Raw genomic sequence first — 17,013 nt, 5'->3', positions numbered from 1 at the left:
AAAATCCATAAAAGGCAGGCAGAGAGAAAAGAACAGAACCCAGGGTCAGAATGGTGTGCAAACTTGGCAAGCAATTCAATCATTGCAAACAAGTATTGTCTCCAGGGGAGGAAGCAAAAGTAGTGATAGGATCCCCTGCATGCAAATTCCTGCAGGGGGTGGTGGGTCCAAGCACAGACACTTAGATAGGGAGGGGCTCCCTTGGACTGTGTGGGACTATGTGGATAAGAAGAGCACACTGGATAGGAGGTGGAGGGAGTCCTGGGCTGGAGGGAGTGAACAAACCAGTTTTCCCAAGAGGTGGCCCCTCAAAAGTGGCCAAGGAGACATCACCCGAGCTTGGCTCCCAAGTGATGGTTTCCCTAAGCCCTACCAGTTTAGCTTCCTTGTGCCTCAGGGAGCATTAATCATATAGCAGGGCTCACCTTGGCTTTGTACACCTGTGCTCCAGGAGCTTCCAGGCCAGGCTCTCATCCAACAATGCAACCTGGGCCAACAGTCATTCTTCAGGCCTGAGCCCCTCAGATGAGAACTAGACCCGGGGACCCAGAGAAGAAAGGAGCTGTTGGCACAGAGACCTCGGCCACATCTTTGGCTTGTCTGGAAATGTCTGGCTACACAGGGGAGAGGGGAAGAGTGCTCTTCTAAAGTTTAAGAGCCTGTGATCTGGGATTCTGCTGTCCATAGAAACACTGTCTCCCTTTCACAAGCCCAGTGAGTAACAGCAGGCACCAACTGCCACATCACCGAAGCTGGCCAGGCTCAGCTGCACAATGCCAGCTGGTACTGTGTCACCGGCGACCAGTCCTGGAGATAATGACATCCAGAGAGTAGTGGCACATACACGGAGACCTGGAAGTTCTTGCCCTGACTGGGAAAGCAGCTTTTCTCAGTTCCCTTTGGGTCTCATCGATGTTATGCATGCTGATCACAAGTTTCCCTGAGTCTCCTTCTAAGAATGATTCTAATATTCTTATTAGAATGGCATGGCATGGCTCCCACTGGCCTCCACTCTCTTTAGCATGACACACACCAGCTTCAACCCCAAACCTGTAGCTCTAGCCACAGTGATCTGCGTGTGTATGGTTCCCAGATACATCTGCTTCCACACTACCCTGTCTTTGGACTTGCTGTTCCCTGTTCTAGGAACCACACATCCACCTTCTGAACACCTACTTTTTGTTTAAGAATCTACTCACATGAGCTTGGCATTTCCTCAAAAAATTAAGAATAGAGTTACCATATGACCCAGCAAACCCTCTTCTGGGTATCTAGTCAAAAAACTGAAAACATTTATTTGCAAAGATATATGCACCTCTATGTTCATTGCAGCACTGTCCACAGTGGTCAAGCTATGGAGACAACCAAAGTGTCCTTCGATAGAGGATTGGATAAAGACGACATGGTACTATGTACTAAGATATATACTATGGAATACTTCTCAGAAAAGATAAAATACTGCCATTTGTGACAACAAATGACAACTTATTTCACAGCATAAAGAATATTATGCTAAGTGAAATAAGTCAGTCAGAAAAGCTAAGAACCATATGATTTCACTCATATGTGGGATATAAAACTGTGTCATAGACACAGACAATGGTGGTTGCCAGAGAAAAGGGGGTGGTGGGGTGGTGGGAGTAAAGGAAGCCAAATATATGGTGATAGAAGATGATTTGACTTTGGGTGGTGGGTACACAATGCAATACACACATCATGTATCATAGAAATCTAGACTTGAAACCTAAGTAACCTTTTTTAAAAAATATGTTTTCATTGATTTTAGGGAGGAAGGGAGATGGAGAGAGAGAGAGAAACACCAAAGTGAGAACGTTGATGGGTTGCCTCTTATATGCACCCTGACCAGGAATTGAACCTGAAACCCAGGCATATAACTTGGAGAATGAACTGGTGATGTCTTGTTGCACAGGGTGACACTCAACCAACTGAGCCACACCGGCCAGGGCAAAACCTATATAATCTAAATAACCAGTCCTGGCCGGTGTGGCTCAGTGGTTAGGGTGTCGGCCCATGGACCGGAGAGTCCCAGGTTCGGTTCCCGCTAAGGACACGTACCTCAGTTGCAGTTTGTCCCTGGACCCGGTTGGGGTGGTGTGGGTGGCAGCCACTTGATGTGTCTCTCTCACATTGACGTTTCTCTCTCTTTCTTTCTCCCTCTCTCCCTCCCACTTTATCTGAAGATAAATGCAAAAATGTCCTCGGGTGAGGATAAACATAAATAAATAAAATAACCAAAGTTACCCCAATAAATTTAGTTAAAAAATTAAATTTAATTAAAAAATTAAATTTAAAAAAAGAATCTACCCGAGTCAATAAAACATTCTAAGGAATCTACTAAAAGCCTATGAGAACTGATCAAAGAATTCAGCAATGTTATATGATACAAGATCACTATATAAAAATGAACTATTTCTATACATTTTCAAAAAACAATTCAAAAATTAAATTAAGAAAATAATTTCATTTACAATAGCATCAAAAAGAATAAATACTTAGAAATAAATTTAACAAATGAGGTGCGAAATTTATACTCAAAAAACTACAAAACATTGTTGAAAGAAATTAAAGAAGATCTAAATAAATAGAAAAACATACCACATTCCTAGACTGGAAGACAATATTATTTTGTTTTTGTTTTTGAAAGACTTAATATTGTTAAGATGAGAACAGAAATTGATCTACAAATTCCATACAATATCAGAAATCCAATGGACTTTTTGTGGAAATTGACAAGCTGTGGTGGTTGAGCGTCGACCCATGCACCAACAGGTTGCCAGTTCGATTCCTGGTCAGGGCACATGCCGAAGTTGTGGGCCAAATCCCCGGTGGGGGACATGCAGAAGGTAGCCAATAGGTATTCTCTCTCATTGATGTTTCTATCTCTCTCTCCCTCTGCCTCTCTCTCTTAAATAAAAAAAAAATCAATAAATCCATATGGAATTGTAAGGGACCTAGAATAGCCAAGACAATTCTGAGAAAGAATAACAAAGTAGAAGAACTCATACTTCCCAATTTCAAAAGGTACTACAAAGCAACTGTTATCAAGACCATATAGAGATCAATGAACAGAACTGAGATTCCAGTAATAAAACTCAGATATCTATAATCACTTGATTTGGACGAGGCTACAAAGACCATTCAATGGGGGACAGAACAGTCATTGCAAAAAATGGTGCTGGAATAAGTGGACAGCCACATGTAAAAGAAGTTGGACCCTCACCTCACACTATTTATAAAATTTAATTCAATATGGCTGAAAGACCTAAATATAAAAGCTGAAATTTTAGCCCTGGCCGGTTTGGTTCAGCGGTTGGAGAGTCGGCCTGCGGTCCTGAGAGACCCGGGTTCGGTTCCCGCTAAGGGCGCGTACCTCGGTTGCAGTTTGTCCCCGGCCCTGGTCGGTCGTGCGGGTGGCAGCCACTCTATGTGTTCCTTCACGTCGATGTTTCTCTCTCTCTCTCTGTTCCTCTCTCTCCCTCCCACTCTACTTGAACAAAAAATGGAAAAATGTCCTCGGGTGAGGATAAAAAATAAATAAATAAAAAATGAAAAAAATAAAAGCTGAAATTTTAGAAGTAAATCTTAGAAAAAAACACAGGGGCAAATTTTCACAACTTTGGAATTGGAAACGTTTTCTTATATAAGATACCAACAGCACAGGCAACAGAAGGAAAACCACAGACATCAGATTCCATCGAAGTTAAAAATGTTTGTGTGTCACAGGCACTGTAAGATGGTTCATGAGCAAAAAGGGTATATCAACCAAGTATTTATTGTACTGTTTGTATGTCTTCCTCCTAAGACTGTGAACTCCCTAGAGGGCACACACCTCTCAGATCCCCTGTGCCAGCACAGAAAAAATGTTCAGTAAATGTGATATGAGCTGAGGAAAATAGACACTAATAAGACAGAGAAAAGACAACCACAGAATGGGCAAAAATATTTGTAAATCATATACCTGATAAGGAAATAATATTCAGAATATATAAAAACTCTTACAAGTCAATAAGGAAATTAAAAGCAACTCAACTTAAAAGTGGACACAGGACTTGAATAGACATTTCCTCAAAAATATAGAAATGGCCAACATGCACATGAAAGTCAACATCATTAGTCAGTAGGGAAAAATACAAATCAAAACTGCAATGGAATAGAACTTCACACCCACTAGGATGGCTATAATTTTTTTTTAAGTGGGAAAAAGCAGATGTTGGCTGAGATACAGAGAAATTGTAAGCCTCATACACTGCTGGTGGGAATGTGAAATGGCGCATCTACTTTGGAGAACAATTTGGCAGATCCTCAAGAAGTTAAACATAGAATTACCATATGACCCAATAATTCCACTCCTACTTATATACCCAAGAGAGCTGAAAACAGATGTTCAAACGAAAACTTGTACACACATGTTTATTGCAGCATTATTCATAATAGCCAAAAGGCAGAAACAACTGAAATGTCCATCAACAATGAATGGATAAACAATGTTGTATATGTGTACAATGGAATATTATTTGGCCACAGAAAGGAATGAAGTATATATACATGCCACAGTATGGATGAAGCCTGAAAACATTATATGAAGTAAAAGAAGCCAGAGAAAAGACCATATGTTATATGATTCCATTTATATGAAATATCCAGGATTGGCAACATATGGACAGCAGTGGGGGTGGGGAGTTGGGGAAAAAGGGACAATAGCTAAAGGGTACAAATTTCTCCTGTAAATATTCTAAAATTGGTCATGGTGATGGTAGCAAATACCTGTGAATATACTAAAATCCACTGACTTGAACCCTATAAATGGGTGAACTGTATAATATGTGAATTATATCTCAATTAAGCTGTAAAAAAAAATACTTAATGACACCCTAGTTTAGCAACATCTATCTGTTAAGCACTGTGCTAGGCACCAGGAATTCAAAGATGAATCTGACAGGAGTTCACAGCATGCTCAGAGAAGCAATAACTCTGAAATAGAACTAGGAGGCAGTGATTATAATTGGGGATGAGAAAAAGGAAAAGTTTTACACAGTTGATAACCTGAGCAGGTTAGTCTGAGTGTGACAGATAGGTAGGTGGGGGACGGGGTGGGGAGATCATTCCAGGCCAGTCTAAAACAACGCAGGGTATTCTGGGAGCCCTGGGTGGCTCAGAATTGCAAGATGAAAAGTGACAGTGCTGGGCGAGTGGGTATGGTGAGGACACGTGGAAGACGTGAGGTTGTAAAACAATCAGAGGACCGCGAGGAAATATGAATGTCGTGCTGAGAAATGTTGAGTTTTCCTTTTGGGGATGATGATGGAGCCCATGCAAAGTAAGCAGGAGGGTGATGGGGGCAGACTGTGATCTAGAGCAGGAGTCAGCAAACCACAGCCCATGGGCTAAACCTGGAAATAAGTTTTTGTTGGAACACAGCCACGCTCATGTCTTTCCTTGTGATCAATGGCTGCTTTCTCACGAACACAGCAGAGTTGACCAGCTGCAACAAGGGTTGGATGGACTGTGAAATCTAAAATATTTGCTGCCTGGCCCTTAGAGAAAAAGTTGATTAACCCTGGCTCTAGAAACATCACTGTGGCAGTGCCTAAAGGTTGGTTTCCCGTGGGTGAGGCGGAGGGAAGGAGGCCAGCTGGGATAGCAGCAGCTCTCCAGGCAGTGGATGGACTGGGGTACATCTCGACGTGTCCTAACAGACGAGTAGAGGGTTGGAGGTTGGGTGGGGAGGTGGGCATGTCTGTGGGAGCTGCCAGGAAGAAAAAACAACATGTTAGGAATATCAATTTAAGAAAATCAAGAGTGCCACTGAAAAGGATGAGCCATCCCACAGGGTTTCACTGATGTCTAAATTTTAGTTTCTTCTATTTAATCATTAAAATTGTACCTAAACATCATATTTAGCAGAGTGCTCTCAGACAGACCACCTGAACTCAGGGCAGCTTGAAAGTATTTTAGACGATTATTCTTACCACTTGGCTATGGGCATGCCAGAGCAATTCCAGATAACCCGATGAACAGTCTTTCTCTCTTCATGTATAAAAACGGTATCTGTCAGCCCTGACCAGTTTGACTCAGGGGTTAGAGCATCAGCCTGTGGACCAAAGGTCTCTGGTTGCAGTTGGATCCCTGGCTCTGGTTGGGGTCGTGCAGGAAGCAACCAATGTGTCTCTCTCACATTGATGTTTCTCTTTCTCCCCCCCCCCCCACCTCGTATCTGAAAATCAGTGGGAAAATATCCTTGGGTGAGGATTAAAAAATAAATATATACAGCGCAGGACGGTTTGGCTCAGCATTTAGAGCATTGGCCTGCGGACCAGAGTCCAGGGTTTGGTTCCCACCAACGGCACATACCTTGGTTGCAGTTTGTCCCAGGTTGGGTGGCAACCAGTCGATGTGTCTCTCTCACGTCAATGTTTCTCTCTCTCTCTTTCCCCTTCTCTCCCTCCTGCTCTATCTGAAGATAAATGCAAAAATGTCCTCGGGTGAGAATAAAAAAAATAAAAAATATAAATAAATAAATAAATAAATAAATGTGTGTCAAGATAAATGCTTGAGATTGGTGGTGTTTATCCACGTCCACCATTATTCTTGGAGGGGAAGTTGACTTTAAAAACGTACTTTACTCAAATTTATACTTGTATTGGTTTTATAAATCACTTTAGGAAGATATTTAGGGAAATATCTTTCTTTCTAGATCTTTGCGTCCTGGAGGCACTCTGGAAAGCTGTGCTGTTTATGCCAGGACATTAGTGGTACCGGGACAAGGCTGGGGGTGGGGACAGTTCATGGATTCAGGTTCAAGAAGGACAGTATAAAGAAGCTGTTGGAGCCCTGGCTGGTTTGGCTCAGCGGTTGGAGTGTCCACCTGCGGTCCGGAGAGACCCGGGTTCGGTGCCCGCTAAGGGCATGTACCTCGGTTGCAGTTTGTCCCCGGCCCTGGTTGGTCGTGCGGGTGGCAGCCACTCGATGTGTCCCTTTCACATCGATGTTTCCTTCTCTCTCTCTCCCTTCCTCTCTCTCCCTCCCACTCTATCTGTACAAAAAAAGGAAAAATGTCCTCGGGTTTGGATAAAAAAAAAAAAATTAAAAAAAAATTAGAAGCTGTTGGAGCAAATTAAGCTGTTCGCAAATCATTGACATAAATTATCTTCATATAAAGCACATGTTTTACAAGCTAGCAACATGATTTTCTCAGAAGATACTCTTGCTTAGTATTATGTTGGCGACACAGCAAGGGGGACGTGTGGGGGCTGCCGCCACATCACATCCATGTGTCCGCTGTGTCTGCTTGTCTGACAGAGATTTTGACAATAAAAATACAAAAAGGAAAAATCACCATTCATATATAAAATCATAATATAATTTTAAAGGTATTCCAAGGGAAGGAATATAAAATCCTTGGGCAAGAGGAACTTATTAGCTGTGGTCCTAATTGTGTTCTCATTACCCACGGAGTTAGTTCTCACTCTGCACCTACACTTGCCACTCACAGCCTGCCAAGGGAAATGCAAAGATTTGTTAAAACTCTGGGCAGAAATCTTATCCAAACTGTCACTATCATGCTTTATCACCCTTGGACAAGTGGCTATTCTAAAAGGGTTGTCCTAGTGCCTAAAGACTTCTCTGACACAGGTGGCAGGGGCGGCTGGCCAGCACACTTGGCCAGGTGTGCTCCCTGCCACCCATGCACCATGCTCGCCAGCCGTACAGCTGGAAGTACTAGGGAAAGGTCTGAAGACTCGCTTCAACCTAGACATGGCTGGAGACTTCGAAGATAAGCAGGACACTGCTGTAGAGTGCCTGTGGACAGCTGCCTGGCTCTGCCTTGTCTGCCCACAACTGCCAGTCCTGCTGGTTCTGCGGCCTGGAGCCCTCACGGGCCACCCAGAGTGCAGGCGGGTCTGTGTGACACTGCCATGCAGACCGACCGTGAAGGGCTTTCTCCAGAAGGAAATGAACAACAGTAATTACAAGCTGTTCTTCTGAACCCAAGCAGGCCCCTGGACAGGGGAACTATACCTCCTAAAGCTCCCAAAACTGTCAAAGGAGGGAAGCTACTGAAGCTGCTGATGTGGAAACACCTAGAAAATCTACCCCACAGAGACAGCCTGTTCGCTCCAGGGAAAGAGAATGTATGGTTGCCAGAAAGACAGTGCAGTTTCAGGTTAATGTTTTGCCCCTTCTGAGTTGTGCTGTTGAATAAGGGGCTCGAGCCCCCAGTTCCTCCATCTCTGGCTGGCTGTTTCATGGGGTCTGACCTTTCCATGTCTCCTTCAGGGCAATGAGCAGAAGAGCTGACAATCTACAAGTCAAGAAATGAGAGATTCCATCTTCCTACACAGCCAGCAAGAAAAGAAAATTCTGAGTCATGAGCCTCCTTTATAAGATGTAAAAATGATTTCTTTATCTCCCTATTTCAAAGTGAATGAAAATGCTAAAAAAAAATTCTGGTGTTCTCTATCCTCATCAGACAAAGGCAGAATATGTGAAGTTGTCCACAAATGAAGGACTGCAGAGGGGAGCCTCTTCTGTGTCACAGAATGTAGGGGCCTCCAATTCTAGATGCCTCCTGCCAAAATCTTTGGGTGATGATCAGTGAGGGGTGTTTGTTCTCAGTGAGATTTCTCTCTGGGGCCTTTGCCTTTTTCTCCTCCAGGAATTCCAGCTGCAGCCATTTCACTCATCCTACCTATTTTCAGACCCAGGAGTCAGAGCATGGGGATAAACCACACCTCCTAATTTGGCGGGCCAACTCTGAGCCCCCGAGATGTAAGTTGCTTTCGTACAGTTTACAATAAGCTGAGAAATAAACCCAGGCTTCCTGACTTTGCAGCCAATTTATCTCCAGCACCAAATGGACAATTACTAAATATTTACACAGAGATTTGTGATGGCAGGTGCATAAGAAGTGATAAGCCCAGGATGAAGCCAGAGCCAAAATGAATGCTCCAGAGAGCAGCTGATGTTCCCTCACTGCTGCCCAGGGGTGGGGAGGCTGGAGCAGGTCCTGGCTCCACCAGTCAACAGCTGTGCCATCTGGACAGTTTATCTGTTTGTCAGTTTTCTCAACCATAAAATGAACTCAAAATATCCATCTCACTCTTTAGTGGGACATTCTGGGATGTTGTAAGACTCAAATAAGGAATAATATATAATATAAATAAATTATAAAATTCAACAGAACTCAGATCAACTGTAAAAGGCATTTTGGGGGAAATTAGGAACATTTTGAATATGGACTGGGTACTAGATGATGCCAAAGAATAACTGTTAATTTTCCTAGGTACAATAATGACATAATGATTATTTAGTATTTTTAGAGATCACACTGAAATACATAGGATGCAATGATTTGATGTCTGGGATTTGCTTTAGAATACTTCAGTGAAAAAAGAAAGAGAGGAGAGATAAATAAAGCAAGGGTGGCAAAATGTTGATAAGTGTGGAAGCTGGGGGCCTTCTCTCTACTACGGTGCATATTTAAAAATTTTCGGAAAAATAATTTTTAAATAAACAAAGCAAAATTTTCTGGAACATTAGAAAGCTTCACCAATGGTCATCCTCGAGAGCACAGAAAATCCGTTTACTTCACAAGGCCCTTCCAATTTGGCCATCCAGTGGTCAGAGGACAAGGACTTGGGCAAAAGCAGGAAGGGGCCAGGCATGGAGCCCAGATGTAAAGGAGGTAGTAAGAAGTGACATCATGGAATTTCCTGTCTGCCTTGCATCAAAATGTCAAGTGCATACTTTATCTTCAGACCTAAGTTTCATATGCAGCTTTGCCACTTAATGGCTATGTGACCTTAGACTCACTTTTTGACACAAAGTTACAGAAATACAAACAGATGAGCCCACACACACACCACTGAGTCTCAGTCCCCAGGTCTCGGGGTGCATGCGTATATTTTGCCATGGGTTTGATGGTCATTCCAGGGACAAGTACTAGGGACCACGAAGGGGAATAGGACAAAGGAGGTGGGGAAGATTAAGAATTTAGCTAAGGCATTGGCTAGTGAGTCATTCATCTGGGAACTGACCAGGCAAATACATACTTCATCTGCCTCCTAAACCCCATTCCTGAGGTGAAGTACACAATACACCATAAGCAAAACAAAATAATTAAACCAAATAGTGACAGATGGGCTTTAGAGGTTTCAGGACAGACAGGCTGGCTGTGATGTAAGGGATATTAGTCCCACAACTAACCCAGTGGCCTTGATGTTCAGCATTTTTCTGCAAAAAGAAACGATTGGTCTGATCTCCGAAGTTCCAAAATTTTAGACGATGAAATTAATTTGGGACGCGTTTCAGACTTTTCATGCATATCTCCCTGAAGTTTCCTACACACGAGTAGTTCAGCTCCCTACTCCCCCCCCCACCTCTGGCCTCTGTCCCCTCACTGCACCCCAGCAGACTTTTGGTTATGGGGGGCGCGGAAGGGGATGGTAGAGAGAAAAGAATCTCAATCACGCTTGTTTCTTCCAATCATTTCTGTTCCAGCGCCGATTTACAGACACCTCAGTCAGGCAACTACACCCAAGAGCTCCCAGATTTTTGAGGGGGTAGGCGTGGAGCGCAGTGGCCAAAGAGCCTGCGTTAAAGTTGCAGTCACCGGGGACCGCAGGAGTATCTCGCAAGAGTAGGATTAGTTCTACCCCAGAGCGATCCTGCACACACGACCCGTGGGTTGGTGTGTGTTAGTTCTCTCCTACTTCTGGGTCTCTCTGTCATAACGGCGGGAGAGGCTCCCTGGTCCCGGGACGAGCCTGGGCGACTGGGAGTAAATACCTGGCGTGCGAACCGCGTATCTCCTCCCGCAGGACTCAGGGTGTTCGGGCGCTCAGCCGAGCCTTACTGGAAGGCTGAGAAGAAACCAATTCCAGGCAGTGGGCGCTGAAGCTCCCGGGCTCGGCCCCGGTAGCCCCCACCCTCATCCCGCTCCATCTCTGTGCGCTCCACATTTCCAAAGCCTCAGGTCAGTGCTGACTTCCTTTCCCTGAGCGCTCCACAACCCTCAAAGCCAGAACTGCCGGCACGAACACAGTCCCAGTGTCCCTGGCTCCACGCTGCAATCCCCCCACCCCACCCCCGGCACCCCTCGTACAGTGAACCTCGACTGTCTCTGTCCTGCCTGGTTGCAGGCACCCCCGGCGAGCAAGGAACCGAGCGTCCCACTCCCTGAGGCGCGCCAGCGGCATCGCCTGGCCCGGCTCCAGCTGGGTGGGTCCGCCCGAGCTGGGAGGGGGAACCCATTGGCCTGCACGTCCGCATCTCTCTGTGCAAGAAGCCTTCAATGTGTGTGCCGCCCAGGTCCCGGGAACCCCACGCACGGCGAAGAGCGGCCTCGTGGGGAGTGGAGTCTGGAGACCTCGAGTGGACGCTCCCGCTTCCCCTCCAACCACTGCGCTCCCCGGGAGTCGCAGGGAGTGCTCTTACTTGGTAGAAGGGGTCCGTCCTGGCTTGGCTGGGAACAGTTTTTTCACCGTGGCCCCGTCTGCACCGGTCGCTGCCGAGCCCCTTTCCCGAGCAGAGGGGCGGTGGAAGGGAGTGAGCTCCGAGTTTAGGGAGCTGCGAGCTGGAGTAGCTCCCTCCCTCTCTTCCCGGCACTTTTAACGGGAGACGAACTTCAAACCCCTCCCCAGGCCCATCCCCTTCCCCGAGGGCGGCCACCGCACTGGCCCGGCCCCCAGCTCCTTTTGTTGTAATTGGAGAGCGGTCACTCCCGGGCCAAAGGGGGCTGTACCGGGAGCTGCGCGCTAGCGGCGCAGCCCTTCCAGGCTCCTCAAGCCCGGGTTTCCGAAGCCTGAGAAGCTAGGACCGGGCTTTTCCTCTGGAAGATTCCTCTACTCGCCACTTCGACGCTCCTGGAATTTAACCCCTTGATGTCCTCCTCTACCAGTATTAGAGCCGGAGACTAGTCCAGCTCCCTGTCCAGAGGGCCCAGAACTGCCTGGCGCGTAGTAGCCGCTCAATAAAAACAGATAAATGAAGGAGTTCAGAAACTTCGTCCGTTTCTCCTGGGTTTCTGCTCGACGGGGAAAGCAGATTATAAACGTGAAACAAGCAGCCACCGTTCTTCCAGCAGATCACATCTCTGGCCTTAGCCAAATCTCTCTCTCCCCTGAGGATCAATCAGTTCTCTCCTTTGTGAATTAAAGGCTTTGGATTCAGTGACCTCTGAAGTCCCCCGCCCCTGCATTTAAGGGACTGAACAGGACACAGCTAAGGGGGTGCATTTTGTGCAATGGACATTCCATGCTTGGTTCAGAGGTGGTCATGCAGATTTGGGGGGGAGTCCTCTTTGTACAGACTTCTAGGGCTCCTTAAACAAGGGCAAGGCCTCACCAGGCGCAAAGCAGATAGCTATTTATTTATTTATTTATTTAGACCTCATGCAGCCCCAATGGGCAAGAAGAGACTTTAATCGGGGGAGGGAGGATCCACCAGAATAAGAAAAGGTGCAGCAAGCATTGGAGCCCAGGAGCCAGAGCAGGTGGGAGGGCCCCGGCAGGACTCTGATGGGACTCACCTCTCCACCTCTCACACAGGCACTGCACCGACAGACAAGGCCAAACAGTGGCCCCTCTCAGCTGCCAGGGCTTGAAGCCACCCCTGAGGCCAGAGGTTGCCTGGCTTTCTGACTCCATCTCCTAGAGGTGACTGGTGGCCACTGGTTTGGCTCTTGTCCCCTACCAGTGCTGGGTGGCCATCTTCAGACAGAGCTTAGGAAGCTGGCTACCACTTTTGCTGGATCCAAGGGAAATAAGAATGAGAGCAAGGAAGAGAAACTGGAGTCTGAGAACTCCCTCTGTCCCCATACACGGTGGCTTAGGGGAGGAACAGTAGTCCCCTTCTGGCTCCAGACTCGCCCAGACCCACAGCAACCATTAAGGTGCACTCACTGGGACCAGTCACAGCCACTTGAGGTGAAGGTTGTTTGGGGAAGCAGATAGCTTTAAAGCAAGGCACCAGTCTGTGAGCCTCAGTGCAGACAGAACCCAAAGTGGACTGTCAACAGACTGGTCTGTATCCAACTCTGGCTCCTTCCTCAGCCCTTCCCCCTCACTGCACACCCTCCCCCTCACTCTACTCCCTCCCTAGAAAACCCACAGCACTGGAGGTGATAGGTTGTGACTTCCAATCACAGCCTCAGCTTAGACTTTCCCCTTGTTTTAGATTTGTAAATCCACTGGAATTCCTTGTGCCTTCTGGACATTCCCATGGCCACAGCTAACCAAGCAAGCCCCAAATTTGGCACCCTAACTCACAGCCTATCCCAGCCCCTGTGAACTTTGCCAGGCAGGAGTCTTCTCAAGCCCCTCCTGCTTACCCTCCACACTGAGACGATGCCCTAGTCGAATGGGTAGTGGAAGGAGGGGCAGGAGGGAGGTGGGTGTGATTATAGAAGTCCCTGTGGTGTTGGAACTGTTCCATATCTTGACTGCAGTGGTGGATACAAGAACAACCTACACAGGTGATAAAGTGATAGAGAACTTAATACACACACATGAATGTGTACAGGCAAAACTGGGGAAATCTGAGGAAGATCAGTGGATTTCATCCATGTCAATATTCTGGTTATGACATTATCCTATAATTTTTCATCATGTCACCATTGGGAGAGAATGGGCAAAGTATATGAGGGATCTCTCTGTATTATTTTTTACAACTGCGTGTGAATCTACAATTATGTCAAGAAAAATTTAAACTGGGGGAAAAAAACCCACAGTAGCTCCAGTGACCTCAGAATGTAACCTGAACCCTTTGATACAGATGACAGTCCCTTTTCAGTTTGCTCATCCAGCCACATTCTTTCCTCTCCTCCATAAGCCCTACTTGCTGTTCTCCAAACCTATTGTTTCACACCTCAGGGCCTTTGAACATGCCATTCCTTTACCTTGTCTGCCCAGCAATGCCTATTTCTTTGAGATTTTACTCAGCTGTCAATCAACACTTTACACAAAGTCTGCACATAGCAAATGCTCAATAAATTCTAGTGACACTGAGCTCTCCCTTCTCCCCTCACCCTTTCTCTGATCCCTTCACTTCTAGTCTTATCTTTCCTGCTAAAATATTCACCAGTAAATTATAAAATGAAAGGAAACTAACTCTGTAAATAATGTTTTATCTGATTCTGGAAAAAAGCAAACTCCTTGTGGAACATTCAGAAAAATGTGAAAATAAAATGAAGAAACCTGTCACCCTGGTGTTTTATCTCCCATAAATAAACACCTAACATTTTGGACTATTTCCTTCAGGGTATTTTTAAACCAAAGTAGATACAATTTCTGTACCCAGCTATTAAAATGTTTAAGTATTTTATTTTGTCTGCATTTTTCAATGTGCTTTTAATGGTTTTAGACTGTTCCAGGTTCTATAACTGCCATGTTCTATGGCATCATTTTCCTATTGTTGGATATCAAGTTGTTTACAACTTTTTATTAGAATAAATTACACCATGACAATTATCCTTGGAAAAGTAATAGTTATTGAGCAGCTATTACATGGTTTCTACTCATTGTTACAGATGACAAAGTCGAAGCTCAGAGATACCAGGTAATTTTCCCAGAGCCACAAAGTTGACAAGTAATCAAACTGGGGGTAACCAAAGGGTATCTGACACCCTCCTTCAAATACTTAGTGGCCACATACTGGAGGCCCCAGTAAGTCCATCTGTACCTTACTATGCCCCTATCCCAAGAGAAAATGAGTATTTTCAGCTTCAGCTTGCTCAGGGCAGTTCACTGATAGCTGTTGTTGAACTGAACCAAAGACCCGGGAGACCACTTGAGGAAGGCAGTAGGCCTCTGTTCTAGATGACATAAAATCATGACTGTATGCTTTATGTCTGTTAAGTACGTATGCGCCACCACCCATCTTCCAGATCCTGTGCTGCTGCAGAGGCAGAACCACCCAGTGGATTCAGAGCATGCTTCTGCAGCCAGAAGACCTGGGTTCAAATCCCACTTCCCCTGGATGAGGCCGAGACACTGTGCGAGCCACAGCTGAAGGGAAGGCAGCACCCTCCTGCCGTCCCCCTCCCCTTCAAGGGCCATAGGAATGACTTCCTTGGGACACATTCCAGGATGTGATAACTGCCTGTAGTGTTCCACCACAACCACTTTTAATGAACTTGGACACTTTACCGTGGTTGGGGGACAATTCACACTTTCTCCTAGGAGGTAGCGCCCTCTCGTGGTCCACGTCTCACACAGCATTGCACGTTTGCAGTTTTCAGGGCCAAATTATACAACAGGTTTTTAGAGAACATCCTGTCCAAGCATCTAATGTTTACAGACATAGAACCAGAAACCCAGAAAGCTCTCTCCTGGACCATGGTCCCTCGGCAGGATGGCAGCAGTGCTGCAACCAGGTCCAGAGTGAGGGCTCTAATCCCGGGAGAATGGCACATCCACGCAGGAATCACAATGCTAAACCGTACTCATGTGCCCGCTGGAGCGGTTAGGATGCCTCTGCTTTTTCTCCAGGAGGCACATGCTTTTGTATTTATAAGTATAATTTCATTCATATAATCCATTTTCTAGGATGTGGTCATCCTTTGTTGCACACTAAAGGCTAAGCTTCTGCCATTTCTTTCCTTTCAAGGAAAGCATGTTCAAGGATATACGTCAATTTATTTGGGAGCTCAAAGCTTCTCATAGCCGTCTCTAATGAAGAAATCAGGACAAGGCAATCTTTTACATTCTGAAAAAAAGAAAGGCTAGAGAAAGGGAGGTCCATTTTCCAAGATAACCTGCCATTTCTGACCAGAGCTGGGACTGGTAGTGACTCAGCCTGTGCAATAACTTCAGTGCTTACAGCAGCTTATTTGGGGTCCAGTTCAGCCTGATATCAGTTAGGGTCCCCCCTCCCCTGCAGCCTGACCAGGGTTAATACAGTCTGAGTAGCCTAGATAAAAGTATGCTTTCCTCTCCTGAATGTTGCCATGTCTGAAATCCTGGCATTAGAAATTAGTCCCTGGTTAATAAACTGTTGACACACAACAGTATGGTTGAATTTCAAAAATATAATGCTGAGGAGGGAAAAGCCAGCCACAAAGGAGTAACATACTGTATATTTCCATTCATATGGGACTCTGGAAAAGTCCAAACTAAATAATAGTGACTGAAAGCAGACCAGTGGTGACCTGAGGCTGCCTGGGAAGAAGCATGAGGGGACTTTCTGGGGTGATGGAAATAATCTATTTTTTCTTAAATTATTTTATTCTATTTTTTTTTATTTGAGAGAGAGAGAGAGAGAGAGAGAGACATTGACTTTTTGTTCCACCCATTCACGCACTCACTGGTTGCTTCTTGTATGTTTCCTCGACCGGAAATCAAACCCAAAAACTTGGCGAATGGGGTCTAGGCTCTAACCAAATGAACTACCTGACCAGGTAGGAAATGATCTGTCTGATTGTGGTGGTGCTCATATTGGCATATGCATTTTTCCAAAATTTAAGAAACTAAACACTTAAAATGGGTGAATTTGACTTTATGTAGATTATTTCAGAATAAAATTGATTTAAAACTTAGTCTTTTGACCCCCACTCCATCCTTCTCTTTTAAAATGAAAGCAGTTTGGGGGAGGGCAACTTAGGGTGATACGTGGTTAACAGCACAGTAGCTGAACAGTGCTGCCTAGGATTGAATCCTAACTTCACCACTTAGCAGCTGTGTGAACTGAGCATGTCACTTAACCTGTCTGGGCCTCAGTTTCCTCACCTGTAAAATGCATAAGGGCTTTGCAGAATTCTTGTCAGGCTGAAAGAGTTCAGACATGTGAAGTCCCTTGGATGCAGTGTTTGGCACACAACCAAGGCCAGCTAGGTTTAAGACAGTTTAGGTGGAGATGTAAATGTCACTTGAAGCCCGGTCGGTGTTGCTCAGTGGTTGAGCATCGACCAAAAGGTTGCCAGTTCGATTCCCAGTCAGGACACATGCCCAGGTTGTGAGCCAAATCCCTAGTAGGGGGCATGCAGGAGGCGGGCAA

The sequence above is a fragment of the Molossus molossus genome, unplaced genomic scaffold (assembly GCF_014108415.1).
Source record: "Molossus molossus isolate mMolMol1 unplaced genomic scaffold, mMolMol1.p scaffold_m16_p_4, whole genome shotgun sequence".
Taxonomy (NCBI): Eukaryota; Metazoa; Chordata; class Mammalia; order Chiroptera; family Molossidae; genus Molossus; species Molossus molossus.
The sequence above is the reverse complement of the archived record's forward strand: the minus strand, read 5'-3'. Positions refer to the sequence as shown.